Genomic DNA, 26,224 nt, shown 5'->3' on the forward strand with positions numbered 1-26,224 from the left:
GACATGTATCTTTATATGGTAATTGTCTTTTTAGTCTTAAGTTAGGCCAGGATTGCAGTGTGTACAAGGCTTGTCATTCTTGTGTTTGTGTATCTTGAAAAACTCTCTTAAAATTTAGAGGACTTTGCTAGTAGTATCATTCAGCTTTGATTTTTGTAGCGTGCCTGAGTGGTATTCTGTCTCGACAATAAAATATACAGTCAAAAGTAACACTCACAAATTTCTTCATTCCTTCTGCTCAGGCTTTGTGTTTGTGTGTTCTATAGCATATTCCCCTGGTCGCTTTGTCTGTGTTTTATGATTTTTCTGTATTTTATATTTTTTGAACTTTAACTAGACTTGGAAATGTTTAAATCTTAACTGAGAGCCATCCAAACCTTGTGAATTTCAGCTGAACAGTTTCTCCAGCTGGTCACAATATACAGTACTAAAGAGTCATTCATTGCTGACCAGATTTCTTTGCCAGTCTAGCTGGAACCATATTGATTCCTCCCAAGCCCTTAAGAGTCACCGCAACCAAATACCAAAAACACTTTCCCATACTGCATACTAGGACTTTGTTTACATCATTCCAACAGTGCAAGCATGATTCTTCTCACATCTTGGGTCATCCTTTCTCCCACTCTCTTGCACTTATGGTTATTAGCTATGCTACACAGAAATAAAGAACAACAGTACGAAAAATACAAGCCAACATTTACTTGTATAGCAGAGCACCCCACAATATTATGCTTGTGCTGCACAATATAAAAATCATACATTTGTGCCACAGTGTATGATGCTTTGCATGATAATTGTTGACATGTGGGACAAAGTGCATCCTATATTGACTTGATGAGGACTTAAGACCAGCACTGAAGAAGGGGCGATTATTGTTTCAAACAAGATATGGGGAAGTCCTCCTGCATGCATCACTGCTAACCTGCCTATTTAGATGAGTATCTCTCCCTATGCTCATTAATTCTGAACTTCTACTGAGAATTTGAGCTGGAGTATTTGCTTCTTCACACTACCTCAAAGTATAAGGCCAGCCAATGCTTCCTCTAGAGACAGATGTTTTCTATTTCAGGAGTCTCAACATTGTGGCTTTGTTGATTGTCTTTTCACCTCCAGATTTAGTTTTAGTTCCAGCTAAAACATAGCTAATCATTTTCATAAGTTATTTAGTGCCACTGTTGGAATGCATCCAGCTGCATGTCCTCTCGATCCTCTGTGTGTGTGTGTGTGTGTTGCTGTGAAAGTTTATATCAGGAGTACGCTCTGCACACTGACATGGAATAAATCTTGAAGTAATTTTCACCATAAAAAGTTGGTGAATGAATGATTTTCTTTTGCTTGTTACTAAATGTATATTCAATGCCTCTTTAAAAAAAAATCTTTAGACTCCATGTCCGAGACAGTGTCTCCTGTCTCCCACTCTGCCTCTCCTTTTTTACCATCCTGGAAGCAGCCCGTTTCTCAGGTTTCTGGATGTTTTAAATAAGAGTGGCTCATAAAACACAAGCCACTTTTTGTCTGGTGGTGTCGTAACATCAGGCAAACAAGAAAGTTGCGGGTGCCATTGAACACACATTTCCTACTTTTCTAATTAAGGGCTGGTCTACAGTAGAAACTTAATCGGTATAGCTACGTCTCTCAGGAGTGTGAAAAACATCCATCCCTGAAAGATGTAGCTAAACCAACCTAACCCTCAGTGTAGACAGTGCTACGTTGATGGAAATATTCTTCCATCAACCTACCTACCTCCTATCAGGGAAGTTGATTACCTATGCCAACGGGAGAACCCCTGCCCTTGATGTAGGTTGTGTCTATACTGAAGTGCTACAGTGGCACAGCAGCACCGGTGCAGCTGTGCCACTCTAGCATTTTGAGTGTAAACATACCCTAAGTCTCTTATCAATGATGATGAGACCTGGTTCTGTATTTAGAATCCTATGTGAATTCTGCATGTCCATTTCTCACTGGCACTTGTTATGGTTGGGTTTGCAAACCAGCCCCTTCAGATTCATGCCTAGGTTTGACACTGCTAAGCCAAACCTCCATGGGCATCTCTTGCCATGCAGAACAGGGGCTCCATCACCCACCCCTTCCACTAACCACCAGGACCAACCCAACTTATTGTTTCCTTCTTTGCAGGGAAGGCCATTAATAGCCACCTACAAGCTTCTGCTACCTGACGAGTCTTCAGAGATTGGTGGTAGCCATTCCCTCATCTTTTATATTAATTGTAAGCTCTCTTGGCAGGGACTGTCTTTTTGTTCTGTTTGTACAGCACCTAGCACATTGGGACTCTGGTGCATGACTAGGGCTCTTAGGTGCTGCCATCATACAAATAAATTATTATTATTATTATTAATAAAATATATACTAATATAAAAATAATTGGGACTTTCAGACGATTACACGATGTGTAGTTCCTCCACAGTGTGGGTCCTATGGGTTGTTGATGACCATTGCGCTTCCTAGTTTCTACTAGGAGCGGAGGTAGATGTACCAGAAATGATGAGAGAAGTTCCCTTTCAGTGTTTCCAACCCAGCCAGAAGCAGGAAGTCCTGTGAATCTCATAAGTGTCTGCGTTTGAGAGACTGCTGGCTCAGGACCTGGGAGGCTTGTTCAGATAACATTGAGTAAAGTATTCAAACCAAACCTTTTGAGCTTTGCTCATCACCAGTTTAGTGCTTCCTGTAATAGATTTTGCCTTCTGATTTCCACAAACCAGTAACATTTAGCAAACAATATTCCACCTACTTCCTATAAGTTTCACTTTGCAGTATTATCCTCTTGTTTCTAAGAGCTGGGTAGCCTTGTGGGCCTTTTAGGAAAAAAATCCAACCCTTTTTCAGCTGTAGATTGAAAATGTTCAGTGTCTTGCTTCAATATTATTGCTGAATAATTTATTCAGACATCAGGGGAGATTTTTATAGTGTTTTTATTTACATTTCATGAATAAACAGCAACATTTCAGACAATAGCAAGGCCTGATACATAGTTGGTTCTCTTTCTCTGCCTGTTGGGATAATTCAGGGAAGCATGTAGCACAGTTACACAACTGTGGCCTGAAACTCTTCTCACGTACACTGGTGTGAATCTGTAAGAGATCCATTGACATCAGTCTGTAAGAGGGAAGAGAATCAGGCCCTTTGATTACATGGCTTTTCAGGCTGATTTAAGGTTTAATATCTTTGGGCCCCACCTGGGAAAACCTTTAAGCAAGTACTGCCTATTTCTCATTTAAGTTTATAGGACTGAATAAGTAAGAGTTTGTATAACTGGGCCCATCATTCCTCCATTTGGAGGAATTACGGCAATAGACATGAGTTAAAAATACCTGGAATGGCACCCAGACAGCTGGTTCAGTGAGACTCTGTTACCCCAGAAGGGGAAGACTGTACAATGACCTGGCCAGAGGACCAAGCCACAAAGAGGAAGCACTGCAACTCCTGGAGTGTGAAAGAGGCCACGCATAAACAAGAGACAGGAGGGGGTGTCAGTTTGGGTGGAGCTATTCCCCAGATGCAGCCCTAAGGAGGTGCCTGGTGGTGATTAGAGAACCCTGTGGCACTCCCCTAGTTAAACTGGCTCAAGAAACCAATATTAAATGGGTTTCTGGTTTAAGAACTTTGGTTGCATATAACAAAGGAGTCTGGTGCTTTACTCTTAAGATGGCATCCTTCCTTTTTGTCTTATTTCAGAGTAGCAGCTGTGTTAGTCTGTATTCGCAAAAAGAAAAGGAGTACTGGTGGCACCTTAGAGACTAACCAATTTATTTGAGCATAAGCTTTTGTGAGCTACAGCTCACTTCATCGGATGCATCCTTTTTGTCTTAGTCATTTTTACAGAACTTTTTCACCGGTCACATAAAACAATCGGTGTTACATATCTGATTTGACCTACCCAAATGGAGAAGCTCTGCTCTATGTTTTAACCACATGACTGATCAAACCAAGTCTACAATCTCTGGCACAGAACCTCAAAGCTTGGCCAATCTCTAACTAGCTACGTGTTGTATTCTGAAGCATTCCGCCTGACTTCTGTTATTGGATCCTCTTTTTATAAGGAAATTTACCCTGAGATCAGACACCCCACAGCATTTTATGGGAAGTCAATACAGGGCATATGAATTCATTGGAAATACTGAGAAAATTCCAGATGGTTTATGAGAAACTGGTCAGCTCCCTCCACAAAAATGTGTCCATCTATATTGATGAAGCATTCTCCTTCTTCCTGACTTCTTCCAGGATCTGTGTTTAAAACCTGGAAGATCTTTCAACAGAACTCTGTTATGGTAGCATTAAAACCTGTTTACTAATCATATGTGGCAACTAATGGAAAACAACATCTTCAGAGTAACTTCTACGAGTACATCCTCATGCCATTCATGCTGAAGCCTGCATTACATTGTCTTTACTACTATTGTTTCTTGCACTAGCTGGAGTCACACAAAGGCTCGCCCATGCACAGCTTGTGCTGTGCAGACATACCCTAAATCTACACAGTTCCTTGACAATACATTGTTCATCACATGTTGGAGAAAGTGACTATAACTATGGACATGATTTTCAGACAGACTGGAAAATAAAACAGTTAGAGTGTCACCTCTGACTACTGGGCTGACTACATGATACACAATATTTCACATATATGAGAAAGCAAGCAAAGGACAGTTCACCCACAAAGCTGTGATATTTGTAAAACCAGCCAAACAAGAAAAAAGTAAGCCTTTGAAATAAGTCATAGTTGTGATGCTTTGAATTGGGGAGAAGGGCCTGTTCGGCCCTCTCTCTCTCTTCTTCTATTAAATGTCCCACCTCATTGTAGAATCAGAGAACTTCAGTCACTGCTGTGATGTACAGAAGTATTATTATCTCCATTTTGTAAAAGTGACTTTCGCAAGGTCACACAGGAAGTGTGTAGAAGAGCTGTACCCTTATCTCCCAAGTCCCAGTAGCTCAATCACAAGGCCTTCCTTTCTTCTCCATTTGTCTTGTTTATCCTGGATATATAAATGGTTAAGCCTTATCTAATGTGGCCTCTTCATGGCACAGCTGCAGTATCCTATTTAAAATTGTACATACAACTGAAGACAGAATGACTTTCAAAAAAGTGAATGTCCCCAAGGCAACCTTCGTAAGTGGTATTCTTGCTCATACTGCCCCTGTTTAAAAAAATACTATAGAAAAAGAAATACAATATCCAAATCATGAATCCTCAAGAACAGCAGCTAATGTACAATCATTTATTTGTCCTAGCCACATGCTTTGAGATGGCTAAACTGGAACTGGAATGCTCTCTACTTGTTTATGTAATACTGTTTCAGTATCTGCTTCGGGCTAAGTTTAATAGTTAAGAATGGGGCTATAAATTAGGACTGCTTCTTAGCCTGGCTACCATATACACTATCCCACCCATAATTCTCCCAGATGCCTCTCAGACCCCAGAAAACTCAACCAAAGATTTTATGAGTATTACTCCCACTTATTTCACTCTACAGACAACTCTTATCTAAGGTGGCAGGTTTTATAGATACCATTGTAAGGCTGAGCTGGGTTGTGCCTAACTGGATTTTTTGTGCTTGTGAAAGGCTTCTGAACTGGTAGTATTATTAATTATTATTTTTATTATTTATTATTTTGCTTTATAAAAATAGCAACAATGAATTGGAATGGAAACTGCCTTAAGTGACCACTCAAGAGACCAGAAAAAATCCACTGTTGCACAGAGTGGTTTTCTAAATGAAGGGGAACAGAATTGTACCCAGAACATTTGAGGATACCATGGGGTGGTCTTTTAAGGCAGGCAGATGCCTATTAAGAGTGGACTCTTGCCCAAGTTTCACTGCCATCTATGGTCATACTTATGGAAAGTTGTTAAAAAAGTTTAATAAAAACACAGAACCAACAAAAATAGTGGGGAATTGTAATTCTGAAATCAGCCATTCAGCAGACCTTTGAATGAAAGGAAAACCTCTATAGTGGCTGACTTGTACTCATGTCCTTAGCAGCTCTACAGTCACTCTTGGTTGTAGCCTGTAGAGCAATATTTGTTCAAACTATGGTGATGTATGAAGTTTCTTGTCAGCTTCAGGGTCTGAATCTAAACTACTGTATGTAAAGGGACCGCTGGGCAGCAGCCCAGAAAAGAGATGCTCTAGCTCAAACAGAAGTTGATGCAGAAATCTTTGGCCTGTGTTATGCAGGAAGTCAAGCCAGATGACTATAATGGTGCCTTCTGGCCTTAAAATCTATGAAGTATCTTTTTGTTTCTCACCAGATCTGAGCCTTCCCCCTCTGTCCTCTCACTTTCCCTGTGAGTGAAGGTCAGCTGTCTTCTGCCATTTTGGAAAGAAAATCCTGGGCCCAAAGCTTTTCTGCTGGTAAGAGCTGCTCAGGCTACAGCAAGGTAACTTCCCTCTCTATTTATTTTTATTTTGCAGCTGAATTTGTTTTAATGCCTGTTGCTTTGTACATTCAAAATTCTCTACCAGGCTTTCGGACTCTTGCCTTCTAACGCTCCCTTCCCACCTCAAACCTGTATTTTCATACTTCAGTACTTTAAAATGTGCTTAAATGCTGCTTCTCTGTGAAAATATTTCAAAGGTCTCTGTACCGAACTCCTCTCCATCATCCCATGCATGCAACTAGAAATAAAACTAGCCTTCATCCATGTGGAGAGTTTGTCCCATTTCCCAGCACTTGACTGAGAAAATAAAATTAAATTCTTCACCCTGATCATAATGAGTTATTTATAGAACACTGAGCAACGGTTATTTTCTGGGCGTCCTTAGATAAGGCTGAGGTCAGGAAACAGCTTGCAGTTGTCCCTTCAAATTCAGCTAGCCTTTGCCATGTTGTTTCATTATTTCCTCCCTTGTTATCTTCAAACATTCCTTCAAAGCAAAAGCTGACAGGAACAGGAAGGCTGGCAAGGGGCTGGCTGCCGTGTGGTTTTTGTTTGTGCTTTTTAAATGGCCTTTTTTAATATATATATATACAGACGATCTCACCAAGGATATCAAGTCAAACTAACAGCGCTCCGGGGTCTCACTCTGACAGCACATGAAGCAAGTTATACTCCTTTCCCTCTTCAGCGGCGGGGGCTCTAAGAGCTTTCTAATCAGCTCACTGTCAGCCTGTTTCCTCTGATCATCTTAAATGGACCCACTCTGGGCTTACAGCTGCCAAAACTATTGCTTGGATTGAAAGCATGGGAGCATTTGAGAGACAGTTTTTAACTCCCATTCAAGATTATCAAGGAGACAGCAATCTCAGGGAGATGGTTCTTTTCTTTTTGATTAAAATATTCTTAGCAACTTGTGAGCAGATGAGAAATCACCACTCTGGCTAACGAGTTCCGTTTTTTTTAATCTTGGTTCTTTAAGATGTAACATTTATTTCTGTGCTCTTTGTGGAATTTGTACTTCTGTAAATGAGATGTCCAAAATGTTTGTGTAAGAGGTGAACTTTCTGTGGAAAGTCAGCCAAATGCTTGCTGTAGGCATTTTGTGAAAATCTTCAATTACCGGTACCTCCAGCTGACACGGATAGAAGTTCATTTGTGGACTATTCTGTGAATGGTCAAAGGGTGTATCTGATCTGATCTCTTTCTGCTGCTTTATCCTTCATTCCCCAAAAGACTGCTAAGCCAAGATTTCCAAAACTGATCAGTGATTTTGGGTAGCACGAATTTGGTGCGCATCTTGAAAGACCAAAAAAGGATCTGATTTTTCAGAAGGATGGAGCACCTGTTTTCTGAAAGTAGGACTCTCTAAAATGTCTCATGCTGGAAAATTAAAAATGGAGGCACCCAAAATCACAAATTGCTTTTAAAAATTTTAGCCATAGTTATTAACCATCATCATCAGGCATGAGTCCATTTAATCCAGCTAAATTAGTAAACCAATGACATTTTTCTTTCTTCCGGGTTATACATGTTTATAACTGACCCAGTCTACCATGACTCAGCTCAAAGATTTTTTTTAGCTCCTCTCAACCTTTGTCTGTTAGACTTTGTTCAGATCTCTTACTTTGTCATAGCCCCAAGAAGAGACAGTATGTTGGCCTTCCAATCGAAGAATGTTTTTAAAAATGAGATGCAAGCTTGGGGTGAGAAGAAGAGAGCAGGCAGAGGCTCTTCCTTGAAAAATTATTTTTAAAATGGTGGAAGTATATTTTAAAGTAATGCACAAGGCAGCCTATTAATTTTTTTTTTTTTTGGCTGAGGCATTTTCACATGGGGCTCAGCGAATAGGGAATTATGCATTCTTGGTGAGTTTGTGTGTATAATATTCAAGATTTGGTGATGCATTGAGCTACATGGGAGCAGACCCCTGTATCTGTACAGAGCCCTATTGACTTCCATTTTGCTATAGATATTAGCTTGTGCAGTATTCATCATAGGACTGGATTCTTACAGTTCAGTTTGGACTAATCAATGAACACTACCAGGTTCTGGTTTAGTTCTAGTAACAATGAAAACAAGTCTTATTCCTTCCACACCCTTCTTCCTTGGGCTTTTTTGAGTCTCCTCTGGAAGAATCATAGAAATATAGGGCTTGAGGGACCTCAGAGTCATCAAGCCCAGCCCCCTGCGTTGTGACAGGACCTAGACCATCCCTGTTAGATGTTTGTCCAATCTGTTCTTAAAAACCACCACTGGATTCCACAACCTCCCTTGGGAGCCTATGGCAGAGCTTACCTACCCTGAGGTAATGCAGGGACTGGCACATGGGGTCACGTGACACCCCCCCCCCCGATTTCTGGCAGGGTTGTTATGCCCTTCTCTGAACCCCATTGCATACCACCAGAACCTTTAAATTGTGCCCCCCACTATCAACAGTTATGCATCACCTCTGCTTATAGTTAAAAAGTTTTCCCTTATATCTAACCTAAATCTCCCTTGCTGCAGATTAAGCCAATTACTTCTCTCCTACCGCCAGTTGTTATGGGGAACAATTGATCACACTGCACTTTATAACAGCCATTAACATATTTGAAGAGTGTTATCAAATCCCAACCCCCCACATCTTTTCTCAAGACTAAACATGCCAATTTTTAAAAAACTTTTCCTCATAGGTCATGTTTTCTAAACCTTTTATGGTTTTTGTTGGTCTCCTCAGGACTGTCTAATTTAAACTCATCTTTTCTAAAACGTGGTGCCAAGAACTGGCCACAGAATTCCAGCTGAGGCCTCATCAGTGCCAAGTAGAAAGGGACAATTACCTCCTGCGTCTTACATACAGCACTCCTGTTAATATATCCCACAATGATATTAACTTTTTCTCACAACTGGACCACATTGTTAACTCATCTTCAGTTTGTGATCCATTATACCCCACAGTTCCTTTTCAGCAGTACTACCATGTAGCCAGTTATTCCCCACTTTGTAGTTGTGCATTTGATTTTTTCCTTCCTGAGTGTAATACTTTGCACTTATGTTTTATTGAATTTCATCATGTTGATTTCAGGCCAATTCTCTAATTTGTCAAGGTCATTTTGAATTTTAATCGTGTGCTCCAGAGTTACTTGCAACCCTCCCAATTTGGTGTCATTTGCACAATTTTAAAGTATATTCTCCTCTCCATTTTCCAAATAAAGAAAATATTGAATAGTACTGGACCCAGGACTGAGTCCTGTGGGGGACCACTAGATACAGCCATCCCATTTGAAGTTGTTGTCTCACCTGGGATCCCAATTTCACAGTTAAGAATCATTGCATTAGACTATTCATCGTGCATGACTGTAAAGTGGAAAGCTTAGCTGTATTTTTGGATGATCGACCTGCTTTTGGAAAGGTGCTGAAATATTTAAAAAACCCACGCACTCCCTCCACCAAATCCAAAATTTGTGTATAACGTAGACCCATGTATGAAAATGGCAGCATTAATCCCCATCCCACTTTATGTTGATTTTCAACATTAGTTAGAAAAAGACATGTACTTAAATAACTGATTTGGTATTCTTGATAATGACATCTCCCCTGAAACATTTTCATGCCATGTTCCTGTGGAAAAAACATTCCTTCCTGCTGGAATTCCATTAAAATAAAGCATTAATTAAATGTATTTGATCTTTTATGCTCTGAATTGTTGTGGGATTAGAATGTACATATTAGATCTATGGGATAGATTTTTCAAACGTCCAAGTTGCTCACACAAGCCCGAGCGTGTGCAATTTGAGGTTTGCAGATATGTAACCCACTGGTGAGTGTGTTAGAGGTCTTCCTCTGTGCTGATCAATAGAGGGTCTGTGTTATTACAGTCCCTAGTTAGAGAGCCTATAGATGTTCATGTTGTTAGATCAGGAGGTTCCCAGTTCAGTCCCCCGTATGCCAGCCAAGATGGCAGCCATCACAAATGTAGACTCAGCATGGACTAATTTGGGCAGATGAAAATTTTCCCCAGATGATATGTCCCTTGTAGTATTTTTGGTACTTTCCTTTTGTCAGACTTTGATTTGTAGTAGATAGTGCATCTCAATATTTGCCTGGATTTTAAAATAATACTAAGTTGTAATACCAAATACTGTAAAGTCTTACCATACGGTATTGGGATTTTGCAGGTTTCTTTAAAATATTCCTTTCTGATTGCAAAATTTAAGTTATATGCAAAATTAGCTTTGTTATATGCTGGAAAATTCCCCTGCACCCATGGTTATAAAGTTAATATGTAAACAGAACAAACGGTATTTGTTATTATCAGACTACCTAGTACATCAGCAAATTAGTCAATTTTTTTCTGGTGTTAGAAGTATGAGATGATTAACTATGAATCTAATACATGTCTCTGTGTAGGTTAACAAAACAAAAGGGCCAGTAGCCCTTAAAGTGAAGTTATATAATATAAACGTATACAGTAGTATAGTATGAAATTGATTTATATTATATATTGGGCTTACTTCAGGGGTAACTCAGTGAAATGTAATGGCCTGTGATATACATGAGGTCATTTTAGGTGATATAATTGTCCCTTCTGACTTTAATCTTTGAGTCTATACAGTGGTGACATAGAGGTCCTGTTTGCAACAGTACAGTACCTATTAGATCTTATGTTTTCTCATTTATGAAAATGGCTTTTAAATTTATCCCAGGACATATTTTTGGATTGTGACTTTTACATATGCTAGTGCAGAGTCATTCACAACAGGTGTTACTCTTTCCTATATATTTACTCTGTTAACACATTATGTTAACACACCTATATAGGAAAGAGTAATGCAATAATCCAATAATGTTTGCCAAGATCATGCCAAAGCTGCATCTGCAAAATTGGCTTGAAACTGCTGTGCACCAGTATAAGCATAACTGCCAATTTTGTGTTCATGAATACCTTTTCCTGTGCGTTAAAATAGGGTTTATATGCACAGTGGGTACACCTGCAATTTTTTAAAAGACAGACCCTCGTATCATTCATACAGTAAATCAGATACTATCTGCTTTCAAGAGCCACTGCTACACAGGCAAACATTAAACAACATTTTACCAAGATCCTATGAAACTGGTTTGTAGTTCTCATGTATTTCTTTTCCCAACAGTATAAGTCACCAACATACTTGTGTGTAATACAAGCTTTCTTATTGAAAGGTGACCTGCAAAGGGGGAAAAATGTTGAACTTGTGCTTTCTCTCTCTCTCTTTTCTTTCCCTTCTCTTCCTTTCTTTGTTTTTGTTTTCTAAGTTTTCTTTTATTTGTTTATTTTTACATTAGAAATTCAGATCCTGTCTAGGTTGGAAGACTCTATGGTGACTAAGGAACTAGTGAAACAATGACCCCACCAAATCTAAGACGTGACCTATATTTAAAATTTATACTGGCATACCTGTGTCAGTTGGGGGTGACTTTCACACCCCTGAATGACATAGCTATACTGATAAAAACCCCAGTATAGATACAACTATGTTATTAAAAGAGTGCTTCTGTCAGCATAATTAAGATTGTTTGAGGAGGTGGTGTTCCTACAGCATCAGAACCACCCCTGTCAGTGTCTGCTGTGTCTAAGCTAGGGCACTATGTCAGCATAGTTATGCTGGCATAGGCTGTCCAGTGGAGACATAGTCTGAGGCCTGGTCTCACTAGAAAGTTAGTTTGACTCAGCTACATCACTTAGGGACAAGGCTTAAATTCAGCAGGAGCGCACTGGAGTGGAGCTCTAGTAAATATTTTCAAAACCATGGTAACCCCAGCGTGCGCCACGGGGCTGAAGCACCAAGCCCCCACGTCCCTCCTCTGCAAGGCTAAAGCCCTGAGACCCCCTGCACCGCAGCTGAAGATTGGAGCCCCAGATGGGTGTTTGTATGTGGGGGTCTCTGGGAAATAATCTCTGAGAATTTAAACCCTGCTTAGGGGTATGAAGAATCCACACCCCTGTGTGATGTAGTTAAGCCGACCTAGTCCCCACTGTAGACAGTGCTAGGTTGATGGAACAATTCTTCTGCCCAGCTATGTACTGTCTCTCAGGGAGGCAGATAACCTATGCTGATGGGAGAACCGCTCCTTCTGGCATAGGTACTGTCTATGCTGAAATGTTACCGTGGCACAGCTGCAGCACTTCAGCAGGGCCGCTGTAGTGTTTCAGGTGTAGACAAGCCCTAAGAAAGCTGAGCAACTGAGAAGGAAAGGGGGGGTTTCTTTCAGACCATTGAAAACTCTTTGGTTTTGGTGTTTTTTAATAACATGCTATTTACCCTCAATGACGAATCAATGCTTGAGAATAAGGGAAGTCTTTGTTAAACGTTTAACACCCTCACATCTTAATTTAAGGAGTTAGAGCTCATATTAAACTTCCTTGAGATTTCTCATAGGTGCTCCAGTAAAAGTAAGGAAGACCAGAATTCATACCTTATATTTCTAGGCAAGAAACAAACAAACTGAACAAACTTTATAAAACAAATTCCATCTCTTTATGCACTGTAAAGAAGCAAAACTAGCACGAAGCTAATTTTTTATTACATAGTTTGCAGATACCTGTAAGTACATAGGCATCTTCTGCTTGATTCAGTCACTAATGCCAAGATCTAGTGTCTTGACAACACAAGCCATTATCATAGCCCTGGTCTACACTAGGACTTTAGGTCGAATTTAGCAGCGTTAAATCGATGTAAACCCGTACCTGTCCACACGATGAAGCCATTTATTTCGACTTAAAGGGCTCTTAAAATCGATTTCCTTACTCCACCCCTGACAAGTGGATTAGCGCTTAAATCGGCCTTGCCGGGTCGAATTTGGGGTACTGTGGACACAATTCGACGGTATTGGCCTCCGGGAGCTATCCCAGAGTGCTCCATTTTGACCGCTCTGGACAGCACTCTCAACTCAGATGCACTGGCCAGGTAGACAGGAAAAGAACCGCGAACTTTTGAATCTCATTTCCTGTTTGGCCAGCGTGGCAAGCTGCAGGTGACCATGCAGAGCTCATCAGCAGAGGTGACCATGATGGAGTCTCAGAATCGCAAAAGAGCTCCAGCATGGACCGAACGGGAGGTACGGGATCTGATCGCTGTATGGGGAGAGGAATCCGTGCTATCAGAACTCCGTTCCAGTTTTCGAAATGCCAAAACCTTTGTCAAAATCTCCCAGGGCATGAAGGACAGAGGCCATAACAGGGACCCGAAGCAGTGCCGCGTGAAACTGAAGGAGCTGAGGCAAGCCTACCAGAAAACCAGAGAGGCGAACGGCCGCTCCGGGTCAGAGCCCCAAACATGCCGCTTCTATGATGAGCTGCATGCCATTTTAGGGGGTTCAGCCACCACTACCCCAGCCGTGTTGTTTGACTCCTTCAATGGAGATGGAGGCAATACGGAAGCAGGTTTTGGGGACGAAGAAGATGATGATGAGGAGGAGGTTGTAGATAGCTCACAGCAAGCAAGCGGAGAAACCGGTTTTCCCGACAGCCAGGAACTGTTTCTCACCCTGGACCTGGAGCCAGTACCCCCCGAACCCACCCAAGGCTGCCTCCTGGACCCAGCAGGCGGAGAAGGGACCTCCGGTGAGTGTACCTTTTAAAATACTATACATGGTTTAAAAGCAAGCATGTGAAAGGATTACTTTGCCCTGGCATTCGCGGCTCTCCTGGATATACTCCCAAAGCCTTTGCAAAAGGTTTCTGGGGAGGGCAGACTTATTGCGTCCTTCATGGTAGGACACTTTACCACTCCAGGCCAGTAACATGTACTCGGGAATCATTGTACAACAAAGCATTGCAGTGTATGTTTGCTGGCGTTCAAGCAACATCCGTTCTTTATCTCTCTGTGTTATCCTCAGGAGAGTGAGATATAATCCATGGTCACCTGGTTGAAATAGGGTGCTTTTCTTCAGGGGACACTCAGAGGAGCCCATTCCTGCTGGGCTGTTTGCCTGCGGCTGAACAGAAATGTTCCCCGCTGTTAGCCACAGGGAGGGGGGAGGGTGGAGGGGGTAGCCACGCGGTGGGGGGAGGCAAAATGCGACCTTGTAACGAAAGCACATGTGCTATGTATGTAATGTTAACAGCAAGGTTTACCCTGAAAGAGTGTAGCCAGTGTTTTATAAAATGTGTCTTTTTAAATACCGCTGTCCCTTTTTTTTTCTCCACCAGCTGCATGTGTTTCAACGATCACAGGATCTTCTCCTTCCCAGAGGCTAGTGAAGATTAGAAAGAAAAAAAAAACGCACTCGAGATGAAATGTTCTCCGAGCTGATGCTGTCCTCCCACACTGACAGAGCACAGACGAATGCGTGGAGGCAAATAATGTCAGACTGCAGGAAAGCACAAAATGACCGGGAGGAGAGGTGGCGGGCTGAAGAGAGTAAGTGGTGGGCTGAAGAGAGGGCTGAAGCTCGAATGTGGCGGCAGCGTGATGAGAGGAGGCAGGATTCAATGCTGAGGCTGCTGGAGGACCAAACCAGTATGCTCCAGTGTATGGTTGAGCTGCAGCAAAGGCAGCTGGAGAACAGACTGCCACTACAGCCCCTGTGTAACCAACCGCCCTCCTCCCCAAGTTCCATAGCCTCCACACCCAGACGCCCAAGAACGCGGTGGGGGGGCCTCCGGCCAACCAGCCACTCCACCACAGAGGATTGCCCCAAAAAAAGAAGGCTGTCATTCAATAAATTTTAAAGTTGTAAACTTTTAAAGTGCTGTGTGGCATTTTCCTTCCCTCCTCCACCACCCCTCCTGGGCTACCTTGGTAGTCATCCCCCTGTTTGTGTGATGAATGAATGAAGAATGCATGAATGTGAAGCAACAATGACTTTATTGCCTCTGCAAGCGGTGATCGAAGGGAGGAGGGGAGGGTGGTTAGCTTACAGGGAAGTAGAGTGAACCAAGGGGCGGGGGGTTTCATCAAGGAGAAACAAACAGAACTTTCACACCGTAGCCTGGCCAGTCACGAAACTGGTTTTCAAAGCCTCTCTGATGCGTACCGCGCCCTCCTGTGCTCTTCTAACCACCCTGGTGTCTGGCTGCGCGTAACCAGCAGCCAGGCGATTTGCCTCAACCTCCCACCCCGCCATAAACGTCTCCCCCTTACTCTCACAGATATTGTGGAGCACACAGCAAGCAGTAATAACAGTGGGAATATTGGTTTCGCTGAGGTCTAAGCGAGTCAGTAAACTGCGCCAGCGCGCCTTTAAACGTCCAAATCATTCTACCACCATTCTGCACTTGCTCAGCCTGTAGTTGAACAGCTCCTGACTACTGTCCAGGCTGCCTGTGTATGGCTTCATGAGCCATGGCATTAAGGGGTAGGCTGGGTCCCCAAGGATACATATAGGCATTTCAACATCCCCAACAGTTATTTTCTGGTCTGGGAATAAAGTCCCTTCTTGCAGCTTTTGAAACAGACCAGAGTTCCTGAAGATGCGAGCGTCATGTACCTTTCCCGGCCATCCCACGTTGATGTTGGTGAAACGTCCCTTGTGATCCACCAGAGCTTGCAGCACTATTGAAAAGTACCCCTTGCGGTTTATGTACTCGCCGGCTTGGTGCTCCGGTGCCAAGATAGGGATATGGGTTCCGTCTATGGCCCCACCACAGTTAGGGAATCCCATTGCAGCAAAGCCATCCACTATGACCTGCACATTTCCCAGGGTCACTACCCTTGATATCAGCAGATCTTTGATTGCGTGGGCTACTTGCATCACAGCAGCCCCAACAGTAGATTTGCCCACTCCAAATTGATTCCCAACTGACCGGTAGCTGTCTGGCGTTGCAAGCTTCCACAGGGCTATCGCCACTCGCTTCTCAACTGTGAGGGCTGCTCTCATCTTGGTATTCATGCGCTTCAGGGCAGGGGAAAGCAAGTCACAGAGTTCCATGAAAGTGCCCTTACGCATGCGAAAGTTTCGCAGCCACTGGGAATCGTCCCAGACCTGCAACACTATGCGGTCCCACCAGTCTGTGCTTGTTTCCCGAGCCCAGAATCGGCGTTCCACAGCATGAACCTGCCCCATTAGCACCATGATGCATGCATTGTCAGGGCCCATGCTTTCAGAGAAATCTGTGTCCATGTCCTGATCACTCACGTGACCGCGCTGACGTCGCCTCCTCGCCCGGTAGCGCTTTGCCAGGTTCTGGTGCTGCATATACTGCTGGATAATGCGTGTGGTGTTTAATGTGCTCCTAATTGCCAAAGTGAGCTGAGCAGACTCCATGCTTGCCTTGGTATGGCGTCCGCACAGAAAAAAGGCGCGGAATGATTGTCTGCCGTTGCTCTGACGGAGGGAGGGGCGACTGACGACACGGCTTACAGGGTTGGCTTCAGGGAGCTAAAATCCACAAAGGGGGTGGCTTTAAATCAAGGAGTAGTTCAGGCAGGAGTTCATGGAGGGTTCCAATAAGAAATGGTGCACCTAAGTTACTGTTCTTATTGGAACAAGGAGGTTAGCGTGGCCTCTGATTGATACATGGCTAGATTTAGCTCGCTGCACCTTCTCTGTGAGTGACTGCAGTGTGACCTAGAGGAATGAGTCCCCTAGACAGGGGAAGAGGCAAATGAGTACAAAACAAATCTGGTCTATTTCTTGTTTCGATCCACTCCATCTATCTTTTACATCTTTGGCTGGCAGCAGACGGTGCAGAAGGACTGCATGCCATCCACATCTCATGGCTGCTCGGCAGAAGATGGTACAGTACGACTGCTAGCCATCCTCATCTCTTGCCTGCCCGGCAGAAGATGGTACAGTACGATTGCTAGCCATCGTCATCTCTTGCCTGCCCGGCAGAAGACGGTACAATACGACTGCTAGCAATCCGTATTGCCTGCCTGATCACCATAAGATGGTTCAATAGGACTGACTGCAGGACTAAAGAGAATGACCTGGTCAAGTCACCAAAAATTTAGTCCCTGCGCCCATGTCTGCCCAGGCGCTCCCAGCCGACGTGGCCAGGAGCACCTCGGACACGACGAGGACGGGTAACAGTCATACTGCACCTTCTGCTGCCAGAAGGCAATGGGTTGCTGCTACTGTGTAGCAATGCCGTACCGCGTCTTCCAGCACCCAGGAGACATACGGTGACGGTTACCTGAGCGGGCTCCATGCTTGCAGTGGTATGGCGTCCGCACAGGTAACTCAGGAAAAAAGGCGCGAAACGATTGTCTGCCCTTGCCTTCACGGAGGGAGGGAGGGAACGGGGGCCGGACAATATGTACCCAGAACCACCGCGACAATGTTTTAGCCCAATCAGAGTGCTCCATTGTGACTGCTCTGGACAGCACTCTCAACTCAGATGCACGATTGTTTGCCGTTGCTCTGACGCAGGGAGGGGTTACAGGGTTGACTTCACGGAGGGTTCCAATAAGAAATGGTGCACCTAAGTTATTGTTCTTATTGGAACAAGGAGGTTAGCCTGGCCTCTGATTGATACATGGCTAGATTTAGCTCGCTGCACCTTCTCTGTGAGTGACTGCAGTGTGACCTAGAGGAATGAGTCCCATAGACAGGGGAAGAGGCAAATGAGTACAAAACAAATCCGGTTTATTTCTTGTTTTGATCCACTCCATCTATCTTTTACATCTTTGGCTGGCAGCAGACAGTGCAGAAGGACATATTGCCTACCTGCTCACCATAAGATGGTTCAATAGGACTGACTGCCGGACTTAAGAGAATGACCTGGTCAAGTCACCAAAAATTTAGTCCCTGAGCCCATGTCTGCCCAGGCGCTCCCAGCCGACGTGGCCAGGAGCACCTCGGACATGACGAGAACGGCTACCAGTCGTACTGTACCGTCTGCTGCCAGAAGGCAATGGGTTGCTGCTACTGTGTAGCAATGCCATACCGCGTCTGCCAGCACCCAGGAGACATACGGTGACGGTTACCTGAGCGGGCTCCATGCTTGCGGTGGTATGGCGTCCGCACAGGTAACTCAGGAAAAAAGGCGCGAAACGATTGTCTGCCCTTGCTTTCACGGAGGGAGGGAGGGAAGGGGGGACTGACGATATGTACCCAGAACCACCCGCGACAATGTTTCAGCCCCATCAGGCATTGGGATCTCAACCCAGAATTCCAATGGGCAGCGGAGACTGCGGGAACTGTGGGATAGCTACCCACAGTGCAACGCTCCGGAAGTCGACTCTAGCCTCGGTACTGTGGAAGCACTCCGCCGAGTTAATGCACTTAATGCACTTCTGTGGGGGGACACACACTCGAATATATAAAACCGATTTCTAAAAAACCGACTTCTATAAATTCGACCTTATTCCGTAGTGTAGACATACCCATAGAAGCGATTTTGTTGGCACAAATTGAAATGTGACTTAATAGAAAAAAGTTGTGTTGGAGAAGCCGGCTAACAAGAAAGGGGACAGCTTCTGTTTACTGGTGATTGGCAATGACAGGAAAGGAAATGACGGGAGAGTGACAGTTTCCTAGGGATTTCTTAAATTACATTATTGTACACTGAAAAATGCTGCATGAGTTAGACAGTGATTCTTTAAATCATACAATTTTGTGTCAAAGTCATGGTGACAATTCCAATCCCAAATAAACCTGTGGACCCAAATTCCATGCTGTGCCTTAAGGCATGATCCTGAAAATGATAACACACACAAGTGGGCCCATCTAATGCAGGCCCACTCATGCATGAATTAAACATTCACAGGATCAAGATCTTATTGTGCACCCCATGAATCCCTTTGACAGGATGTAAGTCAGCCTGAAATGTGGCCTATGATCTCTAAAGCAGAGTTAAAAAATGAAACAAAAACATAATAAACCTGAACCATATTTCACGTCTGAGTCATTGAAAGTTTGTACAGTAAACACTTGTATACAAAATGGAACAAGTTTATTTTCTGCAACTTAAGTTGTTTTAGTAGGTTGTTTCCCCTGCTTCGTGAACCTTCTGAATGTTAAGAAAATGCACCAGAAGCAAACAAGGACTTTCTTTTATAAGTAAATATTTACAGCAGCCAACTTGGATACTTTAGACTGGGGCAGATTTACCTAAAACATACACCAAATGCACAAGCTACGGGGTCTTGAGCCTACTCCCACTGATACCATTGACATGACTGATACCTCCACTCAAAGTAGAAATGGCACTTCCTGAAGTAGCAGCTCTCATAATATGTGTTTGGAGTCCAAAGCAAAACTAGGCAGCGCTTTGATGGAATTAGGTAAGGCAATTTGTGCTGGATAATTCAAAACTTTTTACATGTTCCTTCACAAATCAAAACAAATCTGTTTTTCTTTATTTGGTGTCCCTGGCTGTATCCACGATATAAATCCCCTAGTTTGTTTGGCTTAGATGTGGCTGGTAACTTCCTTTGGGCCAAAAAAATTCAGCCCTGAAATGTGAGCTTTGTCACTACCATGATGAAGACTCCAAATATCTCTGAGAAGCTGATCAACCCTCCTGAGACGCAGCCAGTCACCTACAAGGCTCTCTTAGTGGTGTTTACCACCCTGTGAAACAGGCCACAACTCAAAGTGCATGAATCCCAAGGGATTCACAGGAGACCAGATCCATCTGTCAGAAGCCCTGTGTACTCTCACCAGCTAGCAGCCATACCCTCTTCCACCTCCTGACCAATGGGAGCCCGATGCTTCCAGGACTCTCCTTTAAAGGGATAACCCTATATTTCTAGGGGAATGTCTGCTGGCCCAGTGGAAAGAAAGTGTGTGCGCGTGTCTGTGTGCCCCCCACCCAGCCCACTTCTCCACTGACCCCAGTGCAACTCCACACAGGGAGAACCCAGCACAAGGTTTTCAGGGAAAGAATGGGAACACTACTACAGGGCCAGCTGACCTTCCCCATCCCACACTTTCTATGCAGGAGGGGAGACTCATGCACAGAGTCCCCTTCATATGCAGATAAAGGGGAATGATTAGAACCTGAGTCACTATTTCATGTTTTCTCCATTTCTTATTTCCCTTGCTAAATATATTTTGGATTGAGAGACAAGAGAAAACCTCAGAATTCTGATTGAGCTGAAGCTCCACAAGTTAAAAAATAGGTCCTGATGTAAGATTGCTGGTGATGAAGAGCATAGATCTGGGTTTGACAAATCCAGAGAGGAAGAGCTAGTTTTCACAGCCAAAGGAGGCATATTTGTAAGCCTGGTGGACTGCCATTATCTGAGGAACCCTCCTCTTTTATTATAGCCTCAACTGTTCACTGTGTACATTTTACGTAGTGTAGTCTTTTGAATAGGGCACTGAATGGGGATGCATGAGACATGACTTCTCTTCAGCACGGCCACTGACCTATTGTGACCATAGGCAAGTTACTTCACCTCTCTGTGCTTCTGTTTCTCTTCCCACTTTTGTCTGTCCCGCCTATTTAGACTGCAAGCTTGTTAGAGCTGGCCCGCTCTCTCACTAGGTCTATACGGTTCCCAATCGCAGTTGGCACTGCAATGTACAACTGTAAAACAACTAATTTTTCTCTGTCTGGTAAATCCTCATGAATTCAAAAGTGTTTCTAGCAGCTAGAAAGACTCTGGGACCTCAGACTAAATTTAGAAAGCCATTGCACAGTGCTAGCTACATACAAACAATAATAAAGAAAAGGCCAAGGCCCACCTAAATACCCCAAAGCCATTGAGGCATATAGTCTTCTGGAGGCCTCGTTGCTCCGTTCCGCTGCTCCTCATTACTTTCTATAGATATAACGTCTTTTTCTCTCTGATTTTTGCTTGGTGTGGATAAATCTAGTCTCTAAACAAAACAAATAAATAAAACCTTAAGATTTAGAGGCAAGTCAGACTTCTCAACCCCCTATAATAAGGAACAGAACCCCAAACTTCTTCACACTTTACTTTCCAGCCTCTCTCATCATTCAGGGTGCTCAGACATTTTGAATATTGCTTCTGAAGCACAGTATCACTGTCAGCTGAAAGGACTGGGAGCTAGAAAGAGATTAGAACTCACTGGGTGACCTTGGACAAGTCACCTGACCTTCCTTGTGCACACTTCAAAAATCTGGGTAATAAGCAGGATGGAAACCATTTATTGCAACTGCTTAGTGCTAGATTGTGTAACCTACATCTCTCCCAGCCATTCCCTGGAAATACCTGCACTAGGAATGCTGATTCACTGGCGTTAATGCCACTTCCACGTGCATTTTCATTTCACTTCTGCTCTTTCCCTTTTCTGATCCTCTTTATTTAGCATTTGTACATAATACCAAAAGTGAACATGCTGCATATCCCCTTTTAGTTCATATTAGCTCTCTCTTCCCCCCAACCTCTATTCCTATTAGTACCTTATCTGACAAATAAATACTAAACTAACCAACATAATTGCTATACAAGACTTCCCCTCCTGAAGTTGGTCCAATGCCTCTGTTCAGTGTAGCCTACTTTCTTGCTGTGCTTCCTAACACATAGGTTCCTCTCAAAATATACATGAAAATTACATTTTATTCAACTAGTTAGTTTTACCATTGCCATTTGGATATGAATCTCCACACTTATCTGCTGAGAAATTATCCTAAACACTGTACACTTCAACTCAGCTCACAGATGAACGACCAGAGGCAGGATATTGTCATGTAGACAGGGACATATTTCTTTCTATGCATTTTTTATGTGGGCTTTTTAAAAAAAAATTGGTTAATTAAAGAAACAAACAACAACAAAACCTTAGCAATTAAATAGGTTTCAAAGATGTTTCAGTTACCTACTTATAATAAGGACCTACATTTTAAACAGAATGACAAATTAATTTCTTTGTTATTGTGAGCATCTAGACTCTGTATTGCATATTATTGGAATGAGTGACCCCCTCGTCCTATGGAGTTGCAGTATAGTAAACTATGGACAGCTCTTGTAATGGAGAAGCTTTCACACCAAGTATGTACACAAGAGAAGCACCAAAAAGAGGTTAGGTATTTACAAATGTGGTTACCCTTTCTAGCGTACTTGGCAGAAGGGAGCTTCCCACCTGGCAAGCCAGAATTTTTAGCTAGATTCTTTGAATATTACCCTGATCCTGAACAAGTAATGTATGATGTAGTGTGTCAATACTTTATTGTAACTTTGCCTTACAATTTTTTTTAAAAAGCTACATAGCTTTCAGAGATGAACTGGTTACCTGTGAGTAATGATACCTAGCACTTTTCATCAGCAGATCTCAAAGCACTTTACAAAAGAAGTCATTATCCCCATTTTGCAGATGGGGAAACTGAGGTACAGGGAGGGAAGGGACTTGCCCAAGATCACCCAACAGGCCATTGGTCAAGCTGGAAATGGAACCTAGGTCTAAGTCCCAGTCCTATGCTCTGTCCTCTAGGCAATATTGCATCTACGGTCCGGATTCATTCTATACATCTTTGTTCTTAAAGGTTGAAGTTTAGCTTTCTGCTGAGGCTGTTTCTGCTTCAGGCTTTTGATTGACAAACACACATTATTATTGCTTTTCCAATAATTAAAGGAACATGGTAAGTAGTTTGCTGGAATAAAGCAGGCTTACCTAAGAAGTGTTATAATATAGTGCAGATGGAAGCTTTGGATTCCAAATACCACTTCCCTCCCCCTGCACTTTGCACTTTTAACACACTTGTCACTGGAAAACTAAAAAATAAAGCAGAAAATGTTTACTCTAAAAGCTGGAATGAAAAGTTCGCCAACTCTGCAATGGCAGCTAACTAACAAAAACACTCCAAGAACCACAATAAAGTACCATAAAACCTTGTCGCTCAGCACGTTGTTGCTACGTACTGATATAACTGTGCAATACTATATGCAAATATGTACAAAGTTAGGGGAGAGTAATGCAAATCAGATTGTGCTGTGTAGCAACTTGTCTGTTGCTGGTAACATCCTCTTGGTGTTTTTTTAATGCTGAAAAATCCTACAATACAACCTAGATTATCCAAAACTTCCTATTATGCAAAACAGGGTTATATTCCCCAACTTTAATTTCATTGAAAATTTCCTTGATTATCTGAAATCATAGTTATCTGAATCTTTTAATGTCCCCCATGGTATGTGGTGAGGTTGTATTGAATGTATATAATGGTTTTTGTCCTGAAGGATTCCAAAGCAGTTCCTGATTGCGTACATGCTGTCTGATGCTCTATGCTCACAGAGCAATAGGGAAAAGGGAAAAAAGGATGATCCGATGGTGAGCGACGCTATAGCCTGGGGTGTGCATAGGTGGGATACTAACTTTATTAAGTGGGGTGTCGTCTGAATTCAGTTATGGGAATAATGAACTCCTGGAATCTAAAAACCAACTTCTGTGGCACTGGAAAGTCACTTAGGGTTCAATGCAACTCCCAGTGGGAGACTTCAGTTGACTTCAATAGGAATTGTATTGTGCTCAGTTTCTTTCTTACCTATCTCAGAAAGATGGTGAGAGGAGTAATTATATAATTAGTAAATTACTTTGAATATATAAAGCTTTTTATTCACTGAATGGGAGTCTGGTCAGGACTAAGAAGTGTTCAGTGGTATAACACCATTGACCTAGTCAGGGCTGGTCTACACTTAAAATGTTTATTGACATAGCTATGTCAGTTAGAAGTGTGAAAAAACACACTCCAGGTGACATAGTGATAGTGGCAAACATCCCATGGTAGCTGCAGTTATACCTGCAAAAAAGCCCTTTCGTTGGTATAACTTATTTTGTTGAAAGAACTGGTATAAGCTATCTAAGCAAGAGACTCTTGTGCTGGTATAAACTGCATCTCTATTAGGAGGGTTTGCTGGCATAGCTATATCAATAAACACTTTCTAGAGTAGTCAAGGCCTCAGCCATGGATATTGGTGAAAAGCTCTATTGTAACGAACAGGACTTGAAATACAAAAATGTTTCTCCTTGTTTTGTCTGTCTACCGACAAAGAGCGGCAATGTATTTTCTGTTAGAATGATCATTCTATTTGGAGAACAACAAAACAAGAAAGGACAAAGCTAAGGTCTTCATGAAAGCACCCATAATGCATTAACTCTCAAAGGTGCGCTATTTTCAATGCAAGTAGTATTATAATTAAATATTGTATAATGGCACACCAAGAGGCCCACACTAAGTTCACCATTCTGCTAGGATTTGTACAAACACAGCGCAAGAGACAGTCCCTAGAGGTGCAACTCAAAACTAGTGATTTTTCAAATGGAAAAAAATGTAGGCACAAGTTCTTTGAAAAGGTGCAGGTTTGCCACTAACATAATGCAGGGATAATATTCTAGCCACTGAGCAGAACTGCACCGAAGCTTAAGGCTGAGTTAAAGAGGCAAGGCAAATTCTGACCTCTGATACACATGTGCAACTCCCTTTAAAAATCTCATCTGAAAGCAGAATTTGTCCCACAGAGTATTAAAAAAACCGTAGCATACAAAGTGAATTTAGGGCCTTATCAAAACCCTCTGGAATCAAAGGGAAGGTTCCCACTGAAAATCTGTGAACTCTGGATCAGGCCCTTTGTGCATTAGATGTAACCTTGCTTAGTGAAGAAGCTGTTAATACAGTGTGAAGTACAGACATAGCCTAAGTCACCTAGTGCATGGAGCCTACTAGCATTTGGTTATATTTTGCCGACAGAATCTGGACTGGAAAAATGAGTGCTCTGCCGTTTCAACCTCAGCCCATGCTCTGCCTTTCCCACCTAGCCACTGTGGTGCCTGCAGTGCAACACCCTGTTCCTCCTGGGTGTGGTACAGTAATTTTCACAGGTATTTTAGTAGCCGGACTTCTGGTAGCTGCCAGCCCCTCTCTGGACTGTGCTCTAGAGCAGCAATTCCCACAGTTTACTGGTTCATATGCCATCTTCCTAAAAAGTGGATGTCTGAAGTACCGCTGTAGACTTCTCCTTTTGTGCATAATTTTGTGCATATTTTAGACCTTAATAGGCTTAACTTTAGTATATCCTGATCCTATAATAAAATAAATGCCTAAGGAAGCCAAAAGTGTTCGATTAGAACTAAGTCTGGCCAGAAAACAAGAATTCTGTTTTGTGAAAAATTTGGAGGGTTTGACATTTGTTTTTGTTCCAATGAAAAATGAAAACAAGACCTTTCAAAATTATTTGCAACAAAACCAGAGAGAGTGAACGCGCACCCTGTAATAGCCAATAATCTAGTGGGTAGGGCACTCGTCTGGTCTGGAAGTGAATGGCTTTACCTGGGCATCAGGCAGCTTCAGCTCCAGGGGCCTCTTGCTTCTCAGCAGCTCCGGCCCTTCTCCCCAAGCAGGGCCCCTGCATGCCTCCAATGCTGGGCAAACTGCACAGCGGATACCGCTGCTGGGGGAAGGCTCAGATTGCAGCCAGCTGGCTGCTCTGGTGCTGCAGAGTCCCTGCTGCAGGTCCCCTCTAGGAACGAGAGGGTAATTCATTTTCTATGCCCATTCAATATTATTGCCAGTATTAAAACATTCTAGTATATATTTTGTTATTATTTAGAACATTTTACGTCTAACTGTGTTTATTTTAGCCAAATAAAATACACTTAAATGCTATTCTTGTGCTGGAGAGGTATATTTTATTCTGGATTGGAGGATATATAATTAAAACCATTTCAACAAACTACTGAGTGGTAGGAGTCTGCCTTTACAAACCTTGGGTTCAAAGGCCCTTTGAAAAGGGAGAGGAGGGGAAGCCATGTAAATTGTGGGGAGGGATTACACGAATCCTGCCACACAAGCTGAAAAACGTGCCTGCTACATCTTTGAATGGCCCTTCCCTCTTTTGAGTTGACATGATACAATCAGAACAAAACATGTAATGAACCTTGCAGTTCTTCAGCTGAAATGTATGCTCCCCCTTTGTCTGACAATCTTCCATGTCCAATGTAATAAGCAAACCAGCTGCA

General features: G+C 42.8%; 2 long non-coding RNA genes across 2 annotated transcripts in view; one reads left to right on the top strand and one right to left on the bottom strand.

The window, feature by feature from the left end:
- LOC119565524 overlaps positions 1 to 26,224 on the top strand; it is a 73,045-nt gene that overhangs the window by 21,860 nt on the left and 24,961 nt on the right. The window contains exon 2 of the long non-coding RNA XR_005224194.2: positions 6,272 to 6,400. This is a non-coding gene — a long non-coding RNA (uncharacterized LOC119565524). The remainder of the gene's footprint in view (positions 1 to 6,271; positions 6,401 to 26,224) is intronic.
- Positions 21,061 to 25,645, bottom strand: LOC119565523. The gene is made up of 3 exons (XR_005224193.1): positions 25,536 to 25,645; positions 22,886 to 22,986; positions 21,061 to 21,130 (listed from the first exon to the last, which is right to left on the bottom strand). It is a non-coding gene; the product is annotated as an uncharacterized LOC119565523 (long non-coding RNA).

The sequence above is a fragment of the Chelonia mydas genome, chromosome 2 (assembly GCF_015237465.2).
Source record: "Chelonia mydas isolate rCheMyd1 chromosome 2, rCheMyd1.pri.v2, whole genome shotgun sequence".
Lineage (NCBI taxonomy): Eukaryota > Metazoa > Chordata > Testudines > Cheloniidae > Chelonia > Chelonia mydas.